This window comes from Macaca nemestrina, chromosome 15 (assembly GCF_043159975.1).
Source record: "Macaca nemestrina isolate mMacNem1 chromosome 15, mMacNem.hap1, whole genome shotgun sequence".
NCBI lineage: Eukaryota > Metazoa > Chordata > Mammalia > Primates > Cercopithecidae > Macaca > Macaca nemestrina.
Genome location: NC_092139.1, coordinates 3,413,084 through 3,440,604, shown reverse-complemented (window position 1 = coordinate 3,440,604; position 27,521 = coordinate 3,413,084). Strand labels below are relative to the sequence as shown.

At 50.2% G+C, this 27,521-nt stretch overlaps 1 protein-coding gene and 1 long non-coding RNA gene across 2 annotated transcripts in view; one reads left to right on the top strand and one right to left on the bottom strand.

Moving 5' to 3' along the window:
• The window catches only part of LOC105470550 (cadherin 4), a 683,954-nt gene that overhangs the window by 85,421 nt on the left and 571,012 nt on the right, over nt 1-27,521 (top strand). The window lies entirely within an intron of this gene.
• Nucleotides 11,972-13,701, bottom strand: LOC105470549 (uncharacterized). Its single transcript, XR_980585.3, has 3 exons — nt 13,605-13,701; nt 13,029-13,089; nt 11,972-12,050 (listed from the first exon to the last, which is right to left on the bottom strand). It is a non-coding gene; the product is annotated as an uncharacterized lncRNA (long non-coding RNA).

Here is a 27,521-nt window from a genome sequence, read left to right as displayed (position 1 = left end):
CTCCATGAGGTGGCAATGTGGACTTTCCAAATAGGATTCTGTCATGATTTGTGTAAAGTTATGCATCATGATATAATTGCCGGACCAAGGACTTAGAGTGGGCCATAAAACAAGCAATTGTTTCTTTTATTTATTTGTTTCCTTTTTTTTTTTCAAGACAGGGTCTTGCTGTGTTGCCCAGGCTGGAGTCAAGTGGCATGATCACAGCTCACTGCAGCCTCCATCTCCTGGGCTCAAGCAGTCCTCCTGCTTAAGCCTCCTAAATAGCTGGGACCACAGGCACACACCCCCACGCTCAGCTGACTTTTTATTTTAAGAGACGAGGTCTCGCTCTGTTACCCAGGCTGAGATAGTTTCTTAGCCCATTGGGTTGATACTTGATTCTGTTTACCTATAATATCCTGAATATTGGGGAGCAAGTAAATAAATCTAAGTTTTTGCCCAGTAAGGGCTACACTGGCCACAACTTCATGAGCACAGTTTCAAAATGTGAACTAGGTGTTTGCTTATATCTGCCAAGCAACAGAAAGCAACGTCCCCGTTAGGCAGATGCAGCAGGTAGCAGCAGCCTTGCAGTCTGCTACGCGAGGCCGCTTGGGACCAAACCCTTCCTTACCTCCTTCCCTGGAGAGACAGTCAGGATCCTGGCCTTCACCGCAAGCTTGCCCTGCTTGCTCAGTCAAATAAAGTGCAAGCATGAGATAAACACATTTCAAGGAGTGAGTGCTGTTGCAGTGTGTTCTGTGAATTTTTCCACTATTTTAAAGGAAGAAATCATTTTGGTTGAAGGCATCACTCTTGGTTGTGATCAAACAGAAGGGGAATGAGTGCTTAGCACAAAAGGCGGCACAAAACTTGACCTGCAGAAATGTTTGTCATTGTTATTACTTTCATTAAACTTTGGCTTCAGCTATGCAAACTCAGGAGAGAAATAAATGACTCCAGTGACAGGGAAAGCAATTTTATGGCCTAATATTGACCAAATCTGGGAGTTGTGAGGTAGCCAAAAAATAACATTACCTTTGTTTGACCAAACTGTCAGGGCAAGATTACTTGGTTTCATATACTTTTTTTTTTCTTTTTTTTAGATAAAGTGGTGTTGAGGGAAGGAGTTTGAGATCATGATTCTTAGCAGCCGTGAAAACTGGCAAATGAGAAGACTGGTGAATAACATTATTCCAAAGAGGAAGCTCCTTCTTCTTAGATGATAAACACCTTTGTTGATTAATTGCCATGCGCTATTAATAGGCAGCTGAGTAATTGGAAGTGATTGGCAGAAGGTCTCATGAGCCCATCTGTTTGTTGCATTTGTATGACCATTTTCAGCATAGGGCATCTTCAAAGTGCGATGGAGAAGCTTGGAGAGCGACAGGCCAGAGACTAAGTGAGCAGGACTTGGAGACGCCCATCCTGCCTTGAGAGGACCCAGGACAGTCCTTTCCTAGGGGTTTGCGTCTCCTTTTCTTGCCCACAGTATCAGTTAAGCATGGAATGCGGAGGAAGCTGGTTGTTTAATCTGGGAGTCTGGAACTCACAAAACTCTTTAGAAATGCTGAGCCCGCAGTGGGTGAGGCTGGTAGCAGTGGTGGCACTGAGGCAGAGCTGTGGATGACTGCCAGCTGTGCATTTAGGGTCTGAGGAAGGGGAGGCCTTCATCTCCTGGGACAGCAGTGATTGAAAAGATGAGGCTGTATGACTTAGACCAGTGGTTCTCCACCTTTTTGGCACCAGGGACCAGTTTCATGGAAGACAGTTTTTCCACAGATCGGGGTGGGGGATGGTTTGGGGATGCTTCAAGCACATTACATTTATTGTGCACTTTATTTCTCTTATTATTGCATTGTGATATATAAAGAAATAATTACACAACTCACCATGACGTACAGTCAGTGGGAGCCTGAGGTTGCTTTCCTGCAACTAGACAGTCCCATCTGGGGGTGATGGGAGAGAGTGACAGATCATCAGGCTTTAGATTCTCATAAGGAGTGTGCAACCTAGATCCCTCGCCTATGCAGTTTACAATAGGGTTTGAGCTCCTATGAGAATCTAATGCTGCCGCTGATCTGACAGGAGGTGGAGCTCAGGCGAGAATGTGAGCCATGGGGAGCGGCTGTAAATACAGAGGACGCTTCGCTCACTCACCTGCCGCTCACCTCCTGCGATGCAGCCCTGTTCCCAACAGGCCACAGACCAGGACCAGTCCAGGCCTGGGGGCTGGGGACTGCTGACTCAGACCATTCATTCTGCCCTGGCTGGGAAGGATGTGCTGCAGTATCCCGGGCAGGGAGATGCACACAGAACCTCTTCTCTGGAGATTTCCTTGACTTGGAAGTGATTCTCTCTTAATCACGGAGACTGTGGGAGCCCAGGGGGCAGCAGATGAAATCTGTGAACCAAAAAACCCTCTGTTTTAAACTTCTGTGTGGCCATTATAGCCAGACATAAAGGTGGCATCTTAAATGAACATTAGCCTCTTGAAAAACAAAAACAAAAAGTAACATGAGCAATCGAAGCCTCCTGAATATGAATGGATTTGAAGTTGCCCATCTACGGCCCAGTGCTCTCAACTAGATGTTTCCCCGTCCCTCATAGATGACCTCACTGGCGATGAAGGGACACGCTGATGAGTTCAGAGGCTCTGGGCGCCTCGTCGTGTCATTTAAAAGCTGCTGCTCCGGGTGGAGGATGCCCGTTTCGTGCTGTGGCTGGTGACGCACACATTTGCCGATCCCCCTTTTGGAATACGTTCTGTTTCTGAAGAGTTTTTGCGCTTAGCTTGCGTAGTGTGGGTAAGTAGATGAATATCTGTTCTAGGCTGGAAAATAAGACCCAAAATGATTGTGACTTAAGGTAAAAGAAACTTCAGGTTAGCAGTCCTTGCCAAAAAATGATTTTCATTCAGATTATATCAAGGGATTGGCCGGGAGCCAGGAACATGAAAAGAACAATATTTAACTAGAATTCTTGAATAGTTATGTGAGAAAATTTGTGTGCGCATGGGTGTCTGCTGTGCATCAGTGTTGGAGCCCAGGCGGATCTCAAGCAATGTTTGTGATGTGTTTAAGAAACACATCAGCTTTGTGTATTTGTTTTTAAGATCCTGCAGCAAGAGTAGAAAACTCTCAGTGGTTCCAGTGGCAGTCAGCATAGGCACGTTATGGTTGCAGTAACAAATGACCCTGGAGTCTCAGTGGCTTCCAAAAAGGCTCATCATGTTGTGGTTTGTGTCACGTCTCCAGTAGTCTGGAGTCCTGGCTGAAGTTGTTAGGGGCTCTTCTAGTACCATGTGAGTTTGCTTTAGAGCACTTTTCCCAGCTCATGTTAGAAACAGATTGGCATGATTATTAGGCTTGAAGCTTTGAGAGGGTATGGGCCATTATGTCAGCTTCATGTGCCTGTCACAGCAAAGACAGTTGGTCACATCAGTTGAAAGAATGGGGCCCACTTAGGCTAGACACTACAGGGGCCAAGATTAAAAACAAAACAAAACAACAAAACACTGAATAACTCCTTGAGAAATTGACTTCACTTAGATTCAAAGGATTGTACCTATGTGAAGAATGAAGAGGACCGTTCCAGGAAAAGGAACAAGTTTGAGCAAAGACACAGGAATGTGGTGAAACTCAGTGCACCGAGGACTTTCAGGAAGTTCCACATGAGCAGTCACTCTGGGGCCGAGGGAAGCACTAATGAGGACTTGGGAGGAGACGGGTTAGGGTCGGCCTCAATGGACGAGTGGAATGGTCCATGGGACCCGCTGGGGTTGATACTGATGCTTTGTTCTTTGTGTATATTCTTACACCCTCTGATGAGTTCAGCTATAAGGCTTTACTTCCACTGGGGTCACACACGGAGGCTGTACATGGACTGGGCCCTCAGTTTGCATGTTCATTTGGGAATTACTGCAGGACTGGAATGACTTGGCCAGTCAGGCTTTTCTATTTGTTTATTTGTAATTATTCTTCTGTCCACAATCAAGAAAGGATTTGAAGTAATTTTCAAAAATACATAAATTATGGTTGTTAACATGGTGAGTTCAAGAGAAGCAACTTATTGAAGTTGTGTCTGTTCTTTTCTCGTGAATGTTCTCAAGTATTTTTGTTTTCTACATTTGCCATTGTTCTCAGTGACAAGGTAGCCAGGGGCCAAACCACCCCTTCACTGAGAAGTAAGGCATTGTGTTTCCCTGTTGCTCATTAATTTAGAGAGTTCCACACATGCTGCCGGTTCCTAGATTGATTTTTCTTTGTGATTTTTGGCTAAATCCTTGTTTCCCAGTGTCTTGTGTTCAACTTTAATATTTTACTTTTTGTGTGATGTCTATAATACTAACACAAGCTCACAGGCAATGGCTCAAAATAAGGCTTTCCTAAGATTAAAATTGATCATATGAAGCCACCAATCAAGGGTCAGAATCAGCAGAATTATAGAACATCTTCCTCAGCTTTGGATCCTTTGAAACAGTCATGTTGTGCGCCGGCTATTGGCCTGCAGACTCGAGTCTAGGATGCACCTGAGTGCCCAACCGTGCTGTGTTCTGAGTGAGAGCTCTCAGGTACAAGGCCAAGTCCAAGGTAGAGCTACTTGTGCCCAGGTCACAGTGGGGGCAGAAGTGATTTTTACAGCATTTGGATTCCTAGCTGTCTCTTCCGGTGAACAATCAAATTCTACCAAGAGTCAACACTTGCTCGTAATGAGAAACCTAAATGGGTTCTGTGTGTGCATTTCCGGCCAGGCCCCGTGCGCCTCCCTCGCTGCTGGCATATTTGCAGTTACATTCATCTGTAAAAGTCATATTTCCACCCCAGTGAAACCGAGAGGGACAACATGCCATGTTCTTCTCTACTGTCTCACCTGGAGTAGTTTTAAAACCTCAGGCAACACCATCCCGCAATGATTAGCATAGTGAAACTCAAGCCCTCTGGTTTTTAAAAGCAGTGTTCGTTCTTGTAATTAATTTGCCATGTTTCATTGGGAATATAATGTTTCACTGAACATTCCGTATTTCATTTTTACTCAGCTTAATGTAGTATGGGGTGGAAGAAGTCCGTGAGGACAAGGTAACCGTGCCTTTATGGAATACCCAGGGTGGAAAATCTATCATAACAATGTAAGGAGCCCTACCTGGGACACTTCTAACGACGCGTTCATCTTATTAGACAGGAAATGTTGATTCACGGCCTATCAGGTTTACCTTCCCTTCTAGCAATGAGTGGGGGAACAGGGGAAGAGAGAATCTGTGGCCCCTGCACTGACAACCTGAATGGACAGCAAGGAAGCGGCTGCCAGGAGCGAGTGGTGTTGGCGCTTCATCCTCAGGGAGGGCTCTTTGTGCTTCTGGGTTACAAACTAGAGAGGTGGACGACCCCTGCCGCCGGCAGGAAAGACATGGACAAGAGGAGAGGCGCCCTCCAAGGTACACATTCCTTAGGGTGCCCTGTCAGCTCTGCTTCTTCTATTCGGTAAATGTTTGCTGAGCACTTACTGTGGACCTGGTATTTTCTAAGCATCCGGCGGCGCGTTCTCCTTTCCTCATGCAGGTGGCACTCCCCTGGGAGAAGCAGAATACACGGGGAAGTGCACAGCGAGTGGATCCCACGCGGGATAAATGCTGCAGGGAAATCAGCGCCATGGGCTGGAGGCTGAGGGGCTGATGTGCAGTCAGGACGGTCTCTCCCGGGGTGAGGTGGTCATTCCATTCTGTCAGGCCTTGGGCTGAGTGTGTCTGGAAGAGGGAACAGTAGAGGCAGGAAACTGAGACCAGGAACTGAGTCAGGAAGTCCTAGAAGAACCACAAGACGGCCCCAGGGGCCATGAGTAGAATCAGTGCATGGTTGGTATGGTCGGAGGGAGGCAGGGATCAGCCAGGCCAGCCATGGGGCCCCAGCAAGGAGCTTGGGCTGCATTCCCAGGGCCACGAGGAGGCTTTGGGAATGGGTCAGAGCAGGAATGTGCTGTTGGATTTGAGGTTTAAATTAAGCTCTCTACTGGCTGGGCATGGTAGCTCACACCTGTAATCCCAGCCTTTTGGGAGGCTGAGGCAGGCGGATCACCTGAGGCCAGGAGTTCAACACTAGCCTGGCCAACATGGTGAAACCCCATCTCTACTAAAAATACAAAAATTAGCCAGGCGTGGTAGCACGTGCCTATAATCCCAGTTACTCGGGAGGTTGAGGCAGGAGAATCACTTGAACCAGGAGGCAGAGGTTGCAGTGAGCTGAGATCACACCATTGCATTCCAGCCTGGGTGACAGAGCGAGACTCTGTCTCAAAAAAAAAAAAAAAAAAAAAAAAAAATTTAACCCCTCTGCTGTTGCGTGAGAATGGATTCCGGGGGCCGGGGTGCACCAGGAAGCCAGGCTCTGCGCTGTGCAGGTGAGAGGCAACAGTGAGTGGGCCAGGGCGGGACTTAGATCATATTGACTCCACATACAGGTGCTCCCCATCTGTCCCTCATCCACATCCCACATTCCCAGGCAGCTCCGCTTGCTCCCCTGCAGATTGGCACACATGTCTCATAAACCATTTCTCCCATTGTCTAATAATGTGGTTTCATGGCTGTCTCCTCCGTTAGCCCGAGGGTTCTTCAAGGTCAGTACCATGTTTTACTAACTTCATCCGCAGAACCTAGTGTAGGGCCCGAACTCCCAGCAGGAACCCACAGTACCACTGACTCATGGACTGCGGTCCTCAGAACCTGACCTCTGTGGGAAACCAAAGTCATAGCCTCATGCCCTACGTGGCCCCGGGGCCCTGCCTGCATTCAGAAGACAGGTGACAGCCGTGCTGCTACCTGGCCAAATGCTTGCTGCACACATTTTACTAGTGGCAGCTGAGTCTGCATGATGGCCAACGTGGTTTTAGAAATGTACACATAGTCAGATTAGATGAAGCTTCTGTCTTAGATAATTCCAAATGTTCTTACTTGGATTTTGCTTAAAGGAAAAGCAAAAGTATCTACACATTTCCCCCTCTTCATACTTTACCAAAAAGAAAGAAAAAAAATATAAGAGGATATTGACTCCCACGATGCTTCCTGTGGTGACTAAATATAAATATGGATGACAGATCGCAGAAGGAATCATTAATGGCAGCTGTCAGTGCTATTTAAAATGAATTAGACCTTTCCAGTTTCCCTCTAGTGTGAGTGCTGAGAGACACTTAAGGCTGTTCTGATTCATCATGGACCTGGAAGTCCATTGTTCAGCTTAGTCAGGAGATGTGGATGCTTACCAGGCAGAATAAGCCAGCGGCAGGTAGTGTTTGTGAAGCACCAACTCACCTTCTTTGTCTTATAACATTTGACGGGGTGTGCTTTCCTGGTTTGGCACAGGACGTCGGTCTCTTCAACTTCAGCTGATTCGAATTGGGACCCACACACCAGGTGGGAAGCATGGCATTTGAACCGTGCCTGGATTATCAGAGGAGCCTTCTGTCTGCGAAGTCTGAGAGTCAGAGGGAATAACAAGTCCTTAAAATGAGGAACAGCCCTTTCCATGGTTAAAGGGAAGAGTGGAAACCCACGTGTGTATTATCAGGGAAGACTTTTCTCTGGGAACAGGTGTGCCTGTAACATGGTGGCTTCTCACTGGTCTGTTTTGCCCCATAACGGTAAACATTTCTACATTTGGAGAGAGTTAGGTATATTAGTCTGTTCTCACGCTGCTAATGAAAACATACCTGAGGCTGGGTCTTTTATAAAGGAAAGAGGTTTAATGGACTCGCAGTTCCACAGGGCTGGGGAGGCCTCGCATTCATGGTGGAAGGTGAAGGAGGAGCAAAGGCACATCTTACATGACGGCAGGCAAGAGAGCGTGTGCAGGGGACTCCCCTTGATAAAACCATGAGATCCCATGAGACTTATTCGCTGTCACGAGAACAGCACGGGAAAGATCCACTCCCATGATCCAATTCCCTCCCACTGGGTCCCTCCCATGACACATGGGAATTCAAGATGAGATTTGGGTGGGGACACAGCCAGACCATGTCAGTAGGAGACAAGGGAAGTGCTGCCAGCGGTTCTCTCCACCAAGACATAGAGAGGCTGAACGCTGCCCGCTTTGTCTCATCTTAAAGCTGAGCTTCCAGTGAGAGTCTCACTTCTGTTCTCTTTAATTTTCTTTCACTTCCTGTGTTTAAATAACCCAGGATCAGTTTATGCATCACGACGTCTTCTTTTGATAATCTGGCTGAATCTCTCCAAATGGCTGGGAGTTTATGACCCTGAGCAGGTGGACATGTGGGCAGAAGTGAGAACAGGACTTGAGGAAGTATGAAAACGTTTGTCACTTCCGAAGGGCCTCTTTCTTCCTGGCTTTGAAATAAACCCTCCAATGACAGCCAATAACTGTTTCTGTCTCCAGTATGGAAGAGAAAGCCATTTGGATTTTTGGATATAACTGACACAGGGTCTCTAAAAGCTCTTGTTTGTTTTCCATTTGTTTTGGAGCTACATTTGAAAGAGAAGAGGCATAGAGACCTGCAGCCCCTCCTCTCCTGGCTGCCCAGGGCTTCTGGGAATAACGGTGGTGGGGGGAGGCCCACACTGTGCCGCGGTTGGTCCTTTATGTAGTTAGCTTCCTGTTGTATTTTACGCTGTGCAGCTCCAGCATCCTGGGTTTTGTGCTTGGGAGATCACACGTACGTCATGGGACAGAGTGCCTGTCTATATGGATCATGGACCACTTCTCAGGAACCGGCCTGCAGCCCCGACAGACAGGCTGGGTCATCAGGAACAGACAGCGGGGCCCCTGCAGGGCCACGTGTGCTCCACCTGCCCCAACCCAGGGCTGTTCCATAGCCGTGGAGTTGGTTCTGGGGAGAAAGGTGGCTGCAACCTGGGATTCAGCCCCAGCTTCGCAGCCGGGTGTGGCAGCTCCCGTGCTGGGTAGGATTCAGCACTTCTGGGCTGAAGTTTGCCTCGTGAGCACCAGCTAGTGTTTGATGTGAACTGAATCGTGGGGAGAAAACGCCCACCTGAGGTGTGAGCCAGTTAATTTACAAGGTCAGTGAGGAAAAATCCTGCAGGCGCCTGGGGAGGGTGAGCAGAGCCAGGCTCCAGACGAGGCCGGGAGCTGGGGTGTTGGCTGACGTCCCCGTTGCTGGGTGCTGCCGGGCATGTGTGGACCTGGGGTATGGCACGTCGGGCCTCATCGGGAGGCCTGTGGAGTGAAAGCTGGGGTTCCCCAGAGCTCCCTTTCATGCCTCATGAGGCATGTCCTTGTGTTGTGAAGAATCACACAGTCACTCGTGGAAACGGCCCTCAGGGGCGGTCTTGCTGATCCGCCTGCAAATAAGACTCCTCTGAAGCCAATCATGTCCGTGGAAAGGAGCGTGTGTGCCTAAGGTTTCCGGGAGGGGAAAGGACCAAGTTCGTGTGGGACCCAGCTTAGAGCATAGCTCACCCCCGGGGCAGGGCAGCGCATGTTATGTTTGAGTGGCCGCCTCGGTGCCAGACTCAGCCCAGCACCAGGAGCCCAGGAGCCCCTCTCCTCCTGCCCCTGCCCACTGGGACAGTCACGTCAGGAAGGAACTGGATGCATGTGGGAGGAGGCAGCCACCTTCCAGTGCCACAGAGGCCAGTGGAACACCTCTGACCTTGCCTCTCCCACCCAGGGTCAGGCAGACACCCCCTCCCCCGGTGCTAAGCGCGCCCTCAAGTGGCCTGGAGAGGAAAGTTGTGTTTTGAGTGGAAAATTGCCACTCTTATGGGAAAGATCCTGTGTTGGAAACTCGAGCTTCTCTTGGAATTATGATTCCATGAGCATGTCGCATGCTGCCTTTTTTTATTTCCTAGGAATAATTTTGAAAGGAAATACTGTACACATCGAAGAGTGACTCAGTACAGAGACCGTCACTCTAGGCTGAGCCGGTCTGAAGCAGGGGCCAGGCATGCGCTGCATCCTGAATGCTGCGGTGGGGCTGGGGGGCAGCTGTGGTGGGGGCAGTGCCTTGGGTGGCACAGCCGCCCGCCCTCCATCCCCGGGCAGCCGTGTTCAGGGCCTGCTCTCATCTCTGCTTTCAGATGCTGGGGAGGCCAGGTCATGGCCATTTCCATGGGCTCTGCCTCCCTGGATCAACCAACCACAGATCAGAAATATTCGGAGAAAGAATTGTGCCTGTGCTGAACGTGGACAGACTTTTTTCTTGTCATTCTTCCCTAAACAATCCAGTCTAACAACTGTGTACATAGCATTTACATTGTATTCCGTATTATAAGTGATCCAGAGATGATGCGAAGTCTGTGGGAGGGGGTGCATGGATTCTACGCACACACTGCACTATTTCATATCAGGGACTTGGGCGTCTACAGATTTTGGCATGTGCAGAGGTAAGTCTTGGAACCAGTCTCCCACTGATACCAAGGGACAGCTGTATACTTCAGCATAAATGACGTTTACTAGACATTGTTCTGCAACTTACTTTTGTTATAATTTTTATTTTTTGTGGATACGTAGCAGGCATGTATGTTTATGGGAGGGCGTGAGATGTTTTCATACAGGCGTGGAATGCACCGTAATCCCATCAGGGGAATGGGATACCATCCTCTCGAGCATTTATCCTTTGTTTAACAAACATCCAGTTACACTCTTTTAGTTATTTTTATTTTTATTTATTTATCTTTTTGAGACAGAGTCTCACTCTGTTGCCCAAGCTGGAGTGCAGTGGCGCAATCTCAGCTCACTGCAACCTCCGCCTCCCAGGTTCAAGCGATTCTCCAGCCTAGGCCTCCCGAGTAGCTGGGACTACAGGCACACGCCACCATACCAGGCTAATTTTTGTGTTTTTAGTAGAGATGGGGTTTCACCATGTTGGCCAGGCTGGTCTCAAACTCCTGGCCTCAGGTGATCCACCTGCCTCAGCCTCCCAAAGTGCTGGGATTACAGCTGTGAGCCGCCACGCCCAGCCTCCTTTAGTTATTTTTAAGTGTACAATTAGATTATTATTGAGTGCAGTCACCCTGTTGTGCTAACAAATCCTAGTTCTTATTCATTATTTCTAACTTTTTTTTGTGCTCACTCACCGTCTCCACTTTGCCCCACTACCCTTCCCAGCCTCTGGCCACCTTTCTCCTCCTCTCTATCTCCATGAGTTCATTTGATTTTTAGCTTCTGTAAATAAGTGACAATGTGCAAAGTTTGTCTTTCTGTTCTGCAACTTACTTTTAAAATTTAATATATGTTGAAATACATGCCGTGTCAGAACAAAGAGTTTCACCTCATTTAAAAAATCCCTGATTAAAATTTATTTAGTCACTTTTGGTGACATTCATTTGTTGACAGCGTTGTCCCTCGTGAGAGCCAGTGTTTTTCCACAATGCACTGAGCACGTCCGAACATATGGCAGACGTCTTTACATTGCTTTAGAAAGGACTGCACCAGCCCATGTGCCTGCCAGCGGAGCGTGAGCCGTGCGAGGGGTAGCCTCTCTGGTGCGCGGGACGTCCAGCCCTTTTCGTTTCTGACCTGGTGAAAAGAAAACAAAGCATTGTATTTTGTTTAGATTTCTGTCGCCTGGTTGTGGTGGGGTAGGCTGTCTCGTGTTTGAGGCCATTTGTATTTCTCCTTGGATGGAGATGTTCTCTAGGGGGGCTGGCCGTTTCCTATTGGTTTGCATTCTTTTCCTAGCCTTCCGTTCACTCCCCCGGGTCACCTGCATTTTCTTCCTGGCCGTCTGCCACTTGCCGTTTTTCTGCCCTTCGGAGTTCTTCATCCAACAGTGCAGCAAGGAGCCCGCCACCCTGTGCACCTGTGAGACGCTGCGGACGACGAGTGTGTCAATGTCCCATCCTCGCGGCGCACAGGAGGTCCCAGGACCCCGGAAGCCTCAATGTTCTCTCTGCCTGTGTGGCATGCAGGACCAAGGGGCCCCTGGGGCTGAGCTCAGGCTCTGGGGACCCCATGGGCCCCATCTCCTCCCCTCCACCCCTCTTAGTTCCACAGGTTTCTGATCCGCCACAGGGGCTCTCGCCTGTCTGACTCTGTCCTGCTTTTTCTGCTCCAGCCAGGCTTCACTTCTGCTGTTTGCTCTGCTGCCTCCTAGGTTTCCACCTGTGGGAAGCATACACATGATGAATTTGCTACTTCCTCCACTGGAGGCAAAGCTTAGTGGTGGGAAGGATCTCAAGGTTGTGAATGGGGGAATCTGGGGTTGCAGAGGTGCCAGGGTCTGGAACCATGGGGTGGCCGTGTGTCCCTGAAGCAGCCTGTATCTGGACTAACATTTTCTCTTCCATTAAAATTAATTTCGCAATCTCCGGCGATATGCCAAGCCTTCGCACGTTGCATAATGCCCGCGACTCTGGCCTGTAAATTTATTTCACCACCGTTATCTAACTCATTATCTTGTAAACTGCCTTAATACACTGAGCCTTGCAGAATTTAATCTTTATAGAAAACCAGATTCTATTCCACAGCACTGAGAGTGGACATCTCTCAAACTGGTCACTTCCTGTGCATCCTGGCTTTTAATTCAGATTAATTCTACTACCTTCCTCCCCCTCCTCCTCCCCTTCCTCCCCTCTTCCCTTCCTCCCCTCCCCCTCTCCCTCCTCTTCCCCCTCCTCTTCCTCCCCCTCCTCCTCCCTCTCCCGCTCCCCCTCCTTCCCTTCTCCCTCCTCCTCCTCCCCCCTCCTCCCTCTCCCCTCCCTCTCTTTTGCCTCTCCTTCCTCCTCCGCCTTCTCCCTCTCTTCCTCCCCCTCCCCTTCCTCCCCTCTTCCCCTCCTCCCCTCCCTCTCCCTCCTCTTCCCCCTCCTCCCTCTCTCCCTCCCTGTCCCCTTCATCCCCTCTTCCCCTCCTCCCCTCCTCCCCTCCCCCTCCCTCCTCTTCTCCCTTCTCTTCCTCCCTCTCCTCCTCCCTCTCCCGCTCCCTCTCCCCCCTCCCTCATCCTCCCTCTCTCCCTCCTCCTCCCCTTCCTCCCCTCTTCCCCTCCTCCCCTCCCCCTCCCCCATACCCCCCTCCTTCCCCCTCCTCCTCCCCCACTTCCCCTTTTCCTCTGGAAGTGCAGTACGATGATTCACCCCAGTTCACCTTCCACTGGGTGGGAACAGCCCTTCATGCCAGAGCCTGGAATGTGCCCCGTTAGAAAAATCTGCAAATAAAAATTGCTTTTTAGCTTGGTTGAGTTAATGAAATTTATCTTTGAGCATAACAGAGAATGATGATTTTTCACCCCAGCAGCCCTGCTTTGTGCTGAAAGGACTTATCTTCTGTGTCAGTGTTGCAGGACTGTGTTTTCCTGTTTGTAGCTGTGAGGAATCGATAATTTACAGGGATGGGGATTATTCTGAAGATTCTATGGCAGTGGTTTTCAGCGAGGGGTGATTTTCCCTCAAGGGACATTCGACAATGTCTAGGGATGTTGGGTGGTGCTGGCATTGTGTAGGGGGAGGCCAGGGTGCCACTAACCATCCTACGGTGCTTAGGACACCCCCCACCCCCCAGAGGCCCAAACATCCCAGCACCAAGGTTGGCCATGGCTGCTCTAAGGCGCGGAAATGTCTCCCGGCAGCATGTGAGTGGGAGAGCGCAGGTTTCTGGACAGTCCTCCTGGATCCCCACCAGACCCTGGAGTCAAATCGCTCTCCTTTGCATTCCAAGACTTACCTCTCCCTGGCGACGTGACCTCTCTGAACCACAGTTTCCTGACAAGGGTGCTAGAGTTAGCTATCCCCACTTTGCTGGGTCCTTATGAAAATGGATCCACTGATGCACATTGAGAGTGTAGCACAATCCAAGTGGTGGCTGCTGCTGCTGCTGTTGCCGTTGCTGTTGAAATAAATTAAAGATGATCATTGAGAGGAGAGAGAAGAGATTTCCAGGCTTTCCCTTGCCTCAGGTCTGAGGGGCTGTCCTGACCCCTCCCTGTGGCTCAGCCCTGCTGCACCTGCTGGGTTCCCCGTGTGGCCTGGCAGCGTGTAGGGCACATGCCGTGGCTGACTGGGGCCTGCCCGCCACATTACGTGGCCAAGGTTTAGCCCTGGCCTTCTCAGGACCTCACTGGCTTATTGTCCCGGGGATGACCAGCCCAGATTTGATCCTACAGTCATAGTCACACTGTCGTGTTGCTTGAGCCAGCCAGGGGTGCATGAGCGGCTGGAGGGCATCTGTGAGGGGAAAGCAGGGTGCAGGGAGCCCCTCTCCGGCTGCCGGTGCAGCTTGCTCCGCACCTAAGAGTGTCCTCTTAATTAGGCGTCACCGGCCACATTTGGAACGGCGCGTTAACATTTTATGGGCCATTTTCTCATAAAGAAAAGCAAAGCCGACGTAATTCTTGCTGGCTTTGGGGTTTTGGCTTCACACTCAGCACATCAGAGGAAACCACTGTGGGAATAAAATTCCTCAAATGTGGCCGCATTCATTGAGTAGGGAGAAAAACGCACCGTTTTAGTCCTTTAGCAAAGACCCCTAAATCCTTTAATTTCCAGGCAATAAACACTGAACAAACCTGCCCTGGAGAATCGAAGTCCTTGAAATGAGCTCCGAGTCAAGGGGGTGACCAAGAAAGCAGAACATTCAGAAAGGCTGGAGCAGGAACCGGACTCTCATTCCGCCTCTGCCAGCACAAAACTGCGGGCTTAGAGGAAACTAAAGCACGTGGCCAGTCATCCACGGGGCTTTAAATGTCCTTGGTTCTTAGCAGTGACCTCAGCAAGACTGAAGGGGAAGGTGATTGGGGGTGCAGGGACAAGTCTTCCTCTCGTGGAAATTTCTGGATCTAAGACAAACGTGAAAAATGAAGCAAAAGACCACATGCCTCATAAATGAAAACCAGAGTCCATCCCAAACTCCCGCAAAGTCCTTGCCAAGAGGCGGTTCTCTCATTGAATACAAGCTCAGCCTGGTTTTCTGGTTTGAGAAAAAAAAACAGAGGCAGCTTAAAACACACTCTCTGAGAACACTGAGGAACAGTAGCTGGTGGTTAAGACAAAGGGAGAAACCATGTAGACACGCACGTGTGTGTGTGCACTGTGCACCTGTCTGCCGCCTGTCCACGCGTGGATCAGTCTCTCTGCTCATACACGCACCTGCATACACATGCGTACCACACATGCACACCACAGTCAGACGGCCTGAGAAGCCCTTCAGGGTACCAGGCTACGTTCTATGCATGAAAAATTTCCTGCCTTCTCCACAACCTCTAAGGGCACGAGTGTTTATGGAATAGGAAGGTGGTGGATTGTTCTGGAAATGATCAAGTTGTCAAGAGAGCATGTTATGGGGTTTCAGATGCACAAAGTTTATCATGCACGTGGTTAAAGTTTCTTTCCGGAAAGATCAAACTTTTTCCTTTTAGTATTTTCAGCAAATTGTCTTCATTCCTCTGGGCATTCTGTGGAGGTGGGATGATGAGGCAGAGCAGCAGTGTTTTTGGAGCATTCACTGGGCATCAGGCCATGTGCCAGCGCTTTTCTATGAAGTGCCTCATCTAAAATGGCCACTGTTCCTATTGAATGGATGAGGGATTATCTTGGAAGAGGGTTGAGCCCCTTGCCCAAGAAACGGCATCTGGAAGGCACCGCAGATGGGCCGTAACCTGCTCTGTTTCATCACAGCACCACACCCTCCCGCCAAGCAGCAGGCCATTCCCCAGTGGAGAACCACCGTTTCCCAGGGTGTCCGGGTACACGGGGGTTTAGGCATTACCCGGCCCAGCTCAGCCAGCAGCCCTGAGAGTCTTTATGCCCAATGGTTTATGAGTGAAACCAAGCGGGGAAGCACCATGCCTCCTGCTTGCTTTTATCTCCTCACCATTAATTGTCTGACTACATTTTCTTCAAGAGGCAACAAAGAGTAAAAGCCGTGCCGTTGCTTTTCTGTTTAGCTGGTTGTAAATATTCAGCCAGAATTTGACTGACAGTGCAATATTATGCTCCCCAAAGCTTGCACCGTATGTGAATATTTTAATTAGGATTGTAACAAGCTATTGAGAAAGTTTGAGCTAAATTGGTTCAGCTGTTTTTGCATTAGTGAAGCATGAAGAGAAATTTTTTCATCTATTAGAAAATATTCTGTTTTTAAAAAATTAAGCCAAAGCAACAGAACGTCCGCCAGTTTTAGATACTTAGTTAAAAAGTCAGCAGATTGGATCTAGGTGGGGATTGACTGGACAGATTTGAAAGATGTGAAATAAAGTTCAAAGATGTTATTCATGTTTAGCCTCTGTCTCTCGGCGGCTGTTTGGAAGGAAGAGATGGATCTCCAAGGCAGCCCATGTACTAAGAGACGAGGGAATCTGTAGTGGGCCTGAACTCCCCAGGGTGTTCCAGGGTTACAGTCAACCATACTGGTGACCTTCTCCCCCTCAGTGAGATGCAGGGTGCCAGGTTTAGCATGTGCCCTCACCTCCACCCAGGCTAGAAGCATGGCCGTGCTGCCATCTTGGGAACACACTGCTAGGAAGCTCCTTCCATGGCCCTCGCTTCTGCTCTATAATTTGTTAGTTATCCAGTTTCGCTTTGTTTCGACCTCTCCTTGGACATCGTGCACCCCTCCCAGCATTGTCTGAGACATCGGGTAGGCTGGAGAGAGGAGGACGGACTGGTCCACACCCACTGCCCACCCTGCCATGTTGCCGCCACACACACTGTTGGGAAACCTCTGGGTTTCTCCGATTCCTGGAACCTGCCCCTCATCTCTGTGAGGTCTCACATGTGGCTCTTCACTCTGATGGTGGTGAACGCTCTATATTTCTCTTCTTGCCAATTCTTCCTGGTTCCATATCCCCATTCCTATAGGGACCCAATGGCCCCCAGGGGGAAGCTGGCCACCAGGAAGCCCGTGACCTGCTGTCGGGGATGGACAAGCGGTCCTTGCATCTCCGTGTGGGTCCAGTGTTGCTAGAGCTTCACATCTTCCAGAAGAAACCAGAAATCTGGAATTAAATGCAAAATCCCCTATTTTCAAATAGTGGCAGCTAATCCAAGTGTTGTAAAAACACAGTGCTGGCCTCTCAAAGCGGACCCGTGTACCAGCAAGGACCACATGCCTGCCAGTGATCTCTGGCCTTGACTCTGTGATCCCCGAGGGCAGGAACAATGATCCTTTGCTTTTTATTTTTTTTCCCCAGTAACCCCTACAACATCGACATAATGATCTCTTGGTCGTTGTTCCTAAGTGTATTTGGCAGGGCGTGGTGGGGAGAATGATGGCGCTTTTGTGTGTCATGTTCAAGATTTATGACAATTTCACTTGGTCTTTGGATGTGCAGTCGTGCGCTCCTTCCCTGCTCGCTCCAGGAAGACGTGTTAGGACTCATAACTGTGGGTTGTGCTCATTTTCTTTCTTTCTTTTTTTGTTTTGAGACGAGTCTTGCTTTGTTGCCCAGGCTGGAGTGCAGTGGCGCGATCTCGGCTCACTGCAAGCTCCGCCTCCCGGGTTCACCCCGTTCTCCTGCCTCAGCCTCCCGAGTAGCGGGGACTACAGGTGCCCGCCACCACGCCCGGCTAATTTTTTGTATTTTTAGTAGAGATGGGGTTTCATCGAGCTAGGATAGTCTCGATCTCCTGACCTCGTGATCCGCCTGCCTTGGCCTCTGAAAGTGCTGGGATTACAGGCATGAGCCACCGCGCCCGGCCTGTGCTCATTTTCTTCTGCCTGGATGTGGGTACTTTGAGAGATTCCCATGAGCAAACCGCCGGGATGTGTTTCCTGCACAGAAGCCTCGAAACCCCTCCTTTGAGCTGTTGGTTTAGGATGAGGAGTGTGCTTATCTGCCTTCCTCTCCCTCAGCCCACCCACTGTGCACTCAGCGGGGTCATGGTCATGCCCCCTTGTTTCTCGAAGCACCAAGTCCTGTGCCCTGCACATAGCACCCACATCAGTCAGGCTATGCCGGCAGGCCCGACACAGACCTCCACGAGGGACCAAGGGTCCTGCATGGCCTTTTCTCTGCCATATCCCCAATGCCTAGTAGAGGGCCTGGGGCAGAGCAGACATTTCATAAATATTGATTGAATGAAAGCTAAATAAACCATAGGCTTCCCACCACCTCCCTCCCAGTTTTTCTTGATGTCAAAATGAGGAAAATTTAAACATCAGCATTTTTCTGCTAATTAGTAAAACCTAAAATCCAGCCCCTTGTAAATAGATACGCCTGTATTTTACACAGAGAGGGCCAAATGCACGGCCCTTCCCTGGTTTTCTGTTGCAAACCTCACATTTGTCTTGCAAACACATTTGCCTGTTTTTGAAGGCTGGGTGCTGGAAGCTTCAGGCAACAGTGATCTCGGCCGGGGTCTCAGACACTAATTCCCATCCAGGGAACAATCGCATTAATGCAGGGGGAAGGAGAGGAGGCCTTCATGAGCCACAGAAACCGTTCCCTCCACAGGGAAACATGGTGCGGCATGCTCACCGTCAGTTTCAGCCCAGGATGGTGTTGGGGTTCACTCTGTGGTGCACCGTTTGGGTTCCAGAGCACCTCAAATGAGAACAGGGGTCTCTAATCAGAGTATGCCACAACATTCATGTCCTTACGCTTGTCAGAGGGTCAGGTTGGAAAGCTGGAATGTCGAGAGAGCCAGGCGGAGTTTCCCAGAATCAGCCACAAAGACACATGCCTGCATTTCACTCCCTGGCAGCCTGAGCTCATTAACGCAAGGGAAGTTTCTGAGTTGGTGACTTCTCATCTTGGCTTTCTTTTAATAAAGAAACAATGAACTCACACGTCACCACGGAAAGCCCCTCTTAAACCCAGCGAGGTATTTACTGTGTGTCGTTGGCTCACTTCCCTAGGAGTTTGGGGGTGGGGGGTGGATTACGAGGTCACTCATTTGTCAGCTACGCCGACCCTGAATTCTGTGGCCATGCGCCTGTGTGTGTGCTCCCCACCTTCCCAGTCCTGGGAGAACCTGCCGTGAGAGGCCACAGAGGACTGGGCACCAGGCTCCCCCGGGAGCACCACCGTGAGACTTCCCACTTCCCTAGCACGCAGGCCGCCTGGACAGGAGATGGCTCCTTCCCACGGCCCCCGCGTGGCAGGTTTGAGGGCACAGGAGTCTGGGCTGAGTCTTTGCTGTGTCCCACGAGGTGATACATGAAGCAGGTGCTCTGTGTCCCGGCCTGGCAACCCCTCGGAGCCTGTCTTTGGGGACAAGGACTTAGCATCACCATCTCCTCTCCCACATCCTCCCTTTTTCAGCTTTAGCAAGAAAGGCAGAGAGGAAGGGACCAAACCTAAAGGCTGCATTCTGCATGAACTACTCCCATCTAAGTCTGCAGCGTGTCCTGATGAAAGCCAGGCTGTGGGGGAGAGAAAAGAGAGACAGAGGCTTCACCCCAGCGAGATGGCACTTTAAAGAGAGAGGCCTCGCCAGGCGCGGTGGCTCAAGCCTGTAATCCCAGCACTTTGGGAGGCCGAGACGGGTGGATCATGAGGTCAGGAGATCGAGACCATCCTGGCGAACACAGTGAAACCCCGTCTCTACTAAAAAATACAAAAAAATACTAGCCGGGCGTGGTGGCGGGCGCCTGTGGTCCCTGCTACTTGGGAGGCTGAGGCAGGAGAATGGCGTGAACCCGGGAGGCGGAGCTTGCACAGTGAGCTGAGATCCAGCCACTGCACTCCAGCCTGGGCGACGGAGCGAGGCTCCGTCTCAAAAAAAAAAAAAAAAAGAGAGAGAGAGGCCTCAGAAAGAAAGAGTTCATTGAGTAATCAGCCATAATAAACTCAGATAAGGCGACAGATGAAACAAATCTTCCTGGAAGGGAAGTGATTGGAGAACAGGATGGAGAACAGGATGGAGAACAGGACGGAGAACAGGATGGAGAACAGGATGGAGAACAGGACTGTCTGGAAGGAATAGTGGATCATAACCAAAAGCTGAAATCTAGAGCTCGTGGTGAGACCCTGGTTCCAAACAGAAGCAAACTGCCACGCCCAGTTTTCTCTTCTCATTGAACCCAAATTTAACCAGAATCACTAAAATCCAGGAAAGGGGTCGGGCGCAGTGGCTCACACCTATAATCCCAGACTTTGGGAGGCTGAGGTGGGCAGATCACGAGGTCAGGAGATCAAGACCATCCTGGCTAACACGGTGAAACCCCATCTCTACTAAAACTACAAAAATTAGCCAGGCGTGGTGGTGGGCACATGTTAGCTACTCAGGAGGCTGAGGCAGGAGAATGGTGTGAGCCGAGATTCCACCACTGCACTCCAGCCTGGGCAACAGAGCGAGACTCCATCTCAAAAAAATAGAATAGAATGGAATAGAATGGAATAGAATAGAATAGAATAGAATAGAATAGAATAGAACAGAACAATCCAGGGGAGGCTGCCTTTGAGACAGTGTCTCCATGAATAGAATAGAATAGAATAGAATAGAATAGAATAGAATAGAATAGAATAATCCAGGGGAGGCTGCCTCTGAGACAATGTCTCCACATGCTTGGCATCTGGGGAAGGGAGATTTGTCACATGAGCTCATAGGTTTGTCAGGCAGAGCCAGAGAAACTGAACTATGTCCTGGGTGTGCAGATCTGTGCTGGGCACAGCCAGAAGCTGTCAGACAATGAACAAGTGTGTTCCTTACCCCTGAGGGTCTTTCAGGGGGATGAAGGATACAAGATGAGACGTGGGGGAGGCCCAAGAAGTAGAAGAGATGCCCACTGGGGCTGGCGTGTGCCCTCAGAGCAGGGCAGAAGAACATTGGAGAGAGCCGCGGTCAGGATCCTGGGTTTGTGTCTCAGGCATGAGCCCCCGCTTCCATCAGCCATGCATTCCTGGACAGTTGGCATCTGTTGGTAGTAGCTGTGAGCCAGGTGGAGGGCTCCATCTGGTGCTGCAGAGGTGAGACCCTCTTACCTAGGAGCAGGGGACCACAGGAGTCCTGCTGTCGGTACACTGTGAAGAGCAAAGTGACGGAGACGCACTCAGGATGTCACCAACAAGTCCAGCCCGGGAACATGTGGCAATGGAGGGAAGTCAGAAGGCCCCAGATATTCCTTACGGTTCCGCTCTGAACCTGATACTGGAGGCCATGGGTCATGGGGGTTTCTGAACTTAACACAGAATGGAAAAGAAAACTGTAAAGAATCTGTCAAAAGCAGCCAGAGTGATGAGAGGCATACCAACTCAATTCTAGAAGGGAGGCTTTGGTAAATCAGGGCTGTATACTTGTGAACTGATGGTTTTAACCCCATCCATCAAACAAAAAGAATACAGACTGGTTATTCCCATTTCCACAGAGGGGCAAACAAAAGGAACAGCATGAAAACGTAGCAGGAGGATTCAAGTTCTGTTCTTAGGAGAGGAGACAGGAGACTCAGGGAAAAGCAGGCAAGAGACGTGGCCAGGGTCATAGAGTTGCAAAGGGAGTGATGTGGAGACTGACTTAGCCGGGGACCCTGGGGTGACTCTCAGGCTGAGACTGAGAGGGAAGGAGCCCTGAGGGTTGCCCTTTCCGGCAACATGGAGCTCGGAACTCTCCCGTTGCTCTGGAGGGGGTACCCTGCTAGGGTTTCTGGGGTGGGCCCTCCTTTGCCAAGAGACGTGCACACATGGATCTTATGTGGGTGGCAGTGGGGGAGGAGGAGGAGGTATTATTTCTTAGCTTTCATGATTACATGTGTCAAGAAAGAGAAGGGAGAACTTGTGGAAATGGGCAGATTAGAGAAGCACTTGGCAAGTTGATGAGTATTTGTAAATCACTCCCAGGTGTGATTTTCCAGGGGATGAGGAGGGGGATACAGCTGCAGTGATCAAAGCAGACAACCAGACACTTTCCTTGGACCTCTTTCTTCTAATCTGCAGAGCATCTGTCTACTGGCTTTGGTTCCAAAAAGGAAGATGCTCCCATTTTAACTTTGGTTTCCGACAGTCGTGCGTGAAGGAGCCCAGCCTGACTCCTTCCTTGAACAGACATCCGCTGAGCAGCAGGTGACAGAACCAACCCAAGCTTGGGGTCTGAGAAGGAAGAGCTGGAGCCCGAGTCAGGAAAGTGGTGCAGGCGTGAAGCCAGGGCAATGGGGCTTTCATCAGTCTGTGCTTGGGCGTAGGGAGGAGGTGCTGTGGTGCAGAACCCGGGGTGCCTGCCTGCAAGAAGGCCAGCCCAGCACTTGGCTTTCTCTCACGCCCAAGTACTGTTCCAGGCCCAGGGGATCCTGTGCACAGCAAGTGAGCCAGGCATCTGCCATCCCGGAGCCCACGCTCCCCGAGAGGGGACCAGCAAGTGTCTCGCCCAGTTGGAGCAGCTTGGAGAGCAGTGGGTGGGGGTGAAGAAGATGCAGAGGGCTGCGTGTCCCTTAGCCAGCACGGTCGGTGAAGACCTTTGTGAACAGGAAACATTTGGGCTGAGACTTGAGAAGCAAGAAAGAGCCAGGAAGGCAATGATGAGGGAGAAGAAAGGTGTGGGTGGGGGCACAGCAAGTGCAAAGACTGGCAGGGGGGGGACATGCTTGCTGCATTTGGCTGTGTGGGCCTTGGGGAGGGGTTTGGGGTTTGGGGTCAATGGAAGCCACAGAGCATTCAGCAGGGAAGGGGACAGCGGAGACATGGCCTAGGACAGCATAGGGGAGAGCAGAGACGACGTGGCCTAGGACAGCGTAGTGGAAGTGAAGGGAAGTGCTGAGATTCAGCGGGTCAGGATGGGGGAACAAAGGGGACTTAAGGTGAAGACACATCACAATCCTGATGACCTCCGGGGCCACCAGCACCCCTGACTGGATGGGTGGGGGGCAGTCCCCGAGACAGGGGCACCTGAGACAGCATTAGGGAAGGAAGGATGTGGTGGGAGGATCATGCGTTCTGTGTTGCGTCAGAGGAGATGAGATCAAATAACGGCAAATAGAAGGGTCCAGCAATGTGTGTCATTGGTCCAACAGGGTCTGAGTCCAAAGATGCCATTCCTAACTTTTCAAGAATGTGAACGGGTAGGCTTTTTACGAAGCTCCCCACCACCTGCGTCCTGTGCCCTTGTGCCGTGTCACATGTGAACTGTGTGTCCTGGAGTGAGTTGAAGAGTGGCTCTGGACTCTGGGGTTCCCATCTGTGAGGACAGTGAGTTCCTTCCAGCTCTGGCATCGTCTCATTCTAGTGAGCTGAACCTGCTGCATCCGAGCCTTAGAATTGTGTCTGGGTTCCAGGTTCCAGGACAGCCGCTGGCAGGTTTGGAGGCTGAGCACTGGACCGAGGGCCTGATGCACATGTGTGAGCTGGCCATTTTCTCATCTTCCCATCCGTTTGTTCTTTAACTCATTCATTCATTTATCCAGAATTAGACAGGCATGCAGCACCAGAGCCCAAGTTTCAGGGCTGTGGTAACAGGTTTCAGGCAGCTCATGGCTTCCCCGTTGGTGGCCGACCAGCCGCAGTTGGAAGGAGGGCAAGCGTCTTGTGGGAAGAGGTGGTCTCCGCTGAAGCACGGTTCTGCTGGACAAAGGCTGTAGTCTTTGCAGTCCTCCAGGGCTGGAGACTCAACCATGAAGAGATGTTCCTGAGTTTCACTTTGAATTCATTCCTAGCAGTTCTCTGCGGTCCTGGGAGGTCATTCTAAGATGAGGTTCCTGTCTTGGCTTAGAGTTTGGTCAAGGTAGACCCTATGACTATTTGGGAGATGATCCCAAGAAACGTAAGGAGGGAGGCTGGGGAAGAAAGACAGTATAGGAAGAAAACCATAAAAACAGCATATTAACGGGGTCATAGCCCTGGACAACTGGAGCCTGGGCCCTTTGCAGACCCTCCAGAGACCACACAGAACACACTGCGGACAACGAGAGAGCAGGGCCCATTGACCCCACCCACCCCATCGCTGGCAGAGAGCTGCGCCTGGGCTACTCACTGGGGCAGATCCAGTCTGCCCAAGCCCTGACTGAGTAAATGTGCAGGTCCTCAGGGAGGGGAGTGTGTGCTGAAGTGGCCACTAGAGCTGTCGGTTCCCCCAGGCCAGGGTGGGGCAGGGCTCTGGGGCTCCCTGAGAGCACATTTCCTAACACACCTGAGGGTTGTCTTCCGTTAAATGCTCGCTCTGTGCTAAACACATTCCCGAGCTGAAGCACAGCTGTAAACAAGGCTGACACAAGAGACAGTCAGTAAATAAGTGGACGAATGAGTAAACAGCAGAGCTCCAGCTAATTATAAGTGAAGCCAATTAAAGAGAACAAAGGAGAAAGTAAGAAAGTGCTCAAATAGTGGTGGGAATGGGATAAAAGAAAGCCACAGAAGCCAACTTGAAGGGGCTCCCATGGACCCAACCTTCAGCAGCTTGAAGGGGCTCCCACGGACCCAACTTTGAGCATCAGAAACAAACAATGACAGTTGTAGATCATAACCTCCAGAATAAATAAGAGCCCTGAGTCCACACTGACATAAATAGAGGAGAAAGGAGGAACAGCACTTTCTTGTGGCAAAATGTCAACTAATCAATGAGAAGGCAATCATGGAATGAGAAAGTCACCATTTGACAAGCATCATAACAATAACTGATTCAGGCCAGACGCCTCTGTAGATGCTGAAACTAGTGAGTGAAAGTCTGAGGATGAGTACAGGATGTATATTATACATTGCCTGGAAATGCCTTTCTCCAGATTTTTGTTTGTTTGTTTGTTTGAGATGGAATCTTGCTCTGTCGCCCAGGCTGGAGTGCAATGGCACACTCTTGGCTCACTGCAACCTCCGCCTACCGGATTCAAGCAATTCTCCTTCCTTAGCCTCCTGAGTAGCTGGAATTACAGGTGCCCACCACCACGCCAGGCTAACTTTTGTATTTTTAGTAAAGACAGGGTTTCACCATGTTGGTCAGGCTAGTCTCAAAGTCCTGACCTCATGATCCGCCCACCTCGGCCTCCCAAAGTGCTGGGATTACAGGCGTGAGCCACCGCGCCTGGCCTCTCCAGACTCTTAATGATTACAATGGGAAAAATACACTGGAGAAATGGCGCATACCTCCTTGCTGTGCTCTGAGTGTGTTTATATCTCCCCAAAATTCCTGTGTTGAAATCCTTACCTCCAAGGTGGAACATTCGGGAAGTGATTTGACCATGAGAGTGGAGCCTCAGGAATGGGATCAGTGCACTTAGAAAAGAGGTTCCGGAGGGAACCTGCACCTCATCCACCAGGTGAAGACACAGCAGAAAGGCACAGTCTGCGAACCAGGAAGCAGCCTGCACCAGACACTGAATCTGCAGGCACCTTGATCTTGGACTTCCCAGCCTCCAGAACAACGAACAATAAATTGCTGTTGTTTATAAGTCACCCAAGGTATGGTAATTTTTTTTTTGAGACAGAGTCTTACTGTGTCACCCAGGCTCACTGCAACCTCCACCTCCTGGGTTCAAGTGATTCTCCTGCCTTAGCCTCCCAAGTAGCTGGGATTAGAGGCATGTGCCACCATGCCAGGCTAATTTTTGTATTTTTAGTAGATAGGGAGTTTCACCATGTTGCCCAGGCTGGTCTTGAACTCCTGGCCTCAAGTGATCTGCCTGCCTTGGACTCCCAAAGTGCTGAGATTACAGGTGTGAGCCACGGTACCCGGCTGGGATGGTATTTTGTTATAGCAACCCAAAAGGACTAAAAACCCCTTAATGAAGTAACCAAAGTTAGTATCACTGGTAATTGAACAAATCAGTATCATTGATTCTTGACACAATCCACTGAGAAGGACGCAGCATCATTTTTGTGATATCCCTGAAAATCCCGAATCTAATCATGAGAAAACGACAGATAAACCCAAAATGAGGAACATTCTGTAGTTCGTAGCCTACTATCTTCAAAAATGCCATTTTCATGAAACATACGGACCGATTAAAGTCCAGATTAAAGAAAACTCCTGTCGAAACAGCAGCTGAACCCCTGGCCCAGGATTGTCTTTTGTTAAAAGACATTGTTAGGCTGGGCACGGTGGCTCACGCCTGTAATCCCAGCACTTTGGGAGGCTGAGGCAGGCAGATCATGAGCTCAGGAGTTTGAGACCAGCCTGGCCAACGTAGTGAAACTCCCTCTCTACTAAAAATATAAAAATTAGCCAGGTGTGGTGGCATGTACCTGTAGTTCCAGCTACTCAAGAGGCTGATGTGGGAGAATTGCTTGAACTCGGGAGGTGGAGGTTGCAGCGAGCCAAGACCATACCATTGCACTCCAGCCTGGGTGACAGAGTGAGACTGTCTTTAAAAAAAAAAAAAAAAAAAAAAAGACATTGTTGGGGCAATAAGCAGAATCTGGGTTGGGTCTGTAGATTAGAAGATGGCATTGCATCTTGCTATGTGTACTGTGCATACGTAAGAAGATGCCCATGTTTTTAGAAGAGGCACATGGAAGGATGTATTAGAGATGAACCCAGTGGGGTTCACAAAATCTACATGAAGGAATTACAGGAATTATTTGTCCTCTTCATGCAACTTTCTGTAAATCTAAAATTCTATTAAAATCAAAGTTAAAAACAACCAAAAAAAAAAAAAAAGTCAGCAACGTCAAATGGAAGGGGAAGGCGCCCTGGGGGCTCTTCAGACAGGGGGTCACAGAGGACCCCTGCAGAGGTGCCTTTTGAGTCACGGAAGAGGAGAAGGTGCCCGACCACACGAAGATCAGAGCGAACAGAGTGAGGCGCCCTCCGTGGGGAGGACTTTCCAGAGTCCTGGGGACGTAAAGGCGGGCATCCTGGGGAAAGGAGAGGTGGGCAGCATGGCCCATAGGGCCTTGTAGACCCCGGGATAGGAGCGGGCTTTTATTCGGGTCTTCCGGGACCTCCTGGGAAGGTTTCTAAGCCGCGCAGGGCCCCAGCCTGGCCTGCAGGGGCTGCATCCTGTGTCTACTGCTGGTCAGAGAACTGACTGGAGTTGGGGGAAGGGAGGCCCTGCTTTTAGCCAGGTGGCGGCTGGTGGAGGCCTGCCCCGAGGGTGGGTGGCCCTGGGAAGGTGTGCGTAGGGAGGGGCCAGGTCAAGGAGGGCCCTGTTCTTTCACGCTGAGCTCCTGGCTGGCCCTGGGGGTGGCTGTTGCCTGTGAAGGTAGAGTGCTGGGTGGGACCTCTCTGTGCCTTCAAGGAGCTCACGGCTCTGGGATCAATGCAGAGGAGGGTGGTACAGGCGATGTACAGGAGAGGAGCTGGGTGGTCCCTGGGCCTGGCCTGGGCCTGCAGGGGCTTTGCACCCTTCACCACGGCCTCCTCCCTCAGTCTGTGGCCTCCTCCCTCTCCCCAGTGCCGCTGAGTGAGTGGCGGTCACTATTCCCACCAAGCCCAGGGATTTCCCCCTCTACAGATAGAGAGTATCAGTTGCTTCTAAGGATTAAACTGGAAAAGGATTCAAGCTGGCACTGCGAGGAAGGGCTTTTGACATGCCTGCATTAAGGGAAGACATATTCCAGTGAGCATTTAAATACTGATTACATCTTTTGCTTTGTAAATAACTCAATGGTAAATTTTTACAATATTGTTTTTACAGAGACTATAATGAGAAGGCAATTTTTCTCCCCTGTCACTTGGATATTAAGCTTTTTAATGAGAGTACACAAATGACTATATAAAACTTGGGATGGTGAGAGCGGAGTTGGGACTTAACGCGAAATTAAAGTTGTGCAGGCTCCAGCTCACT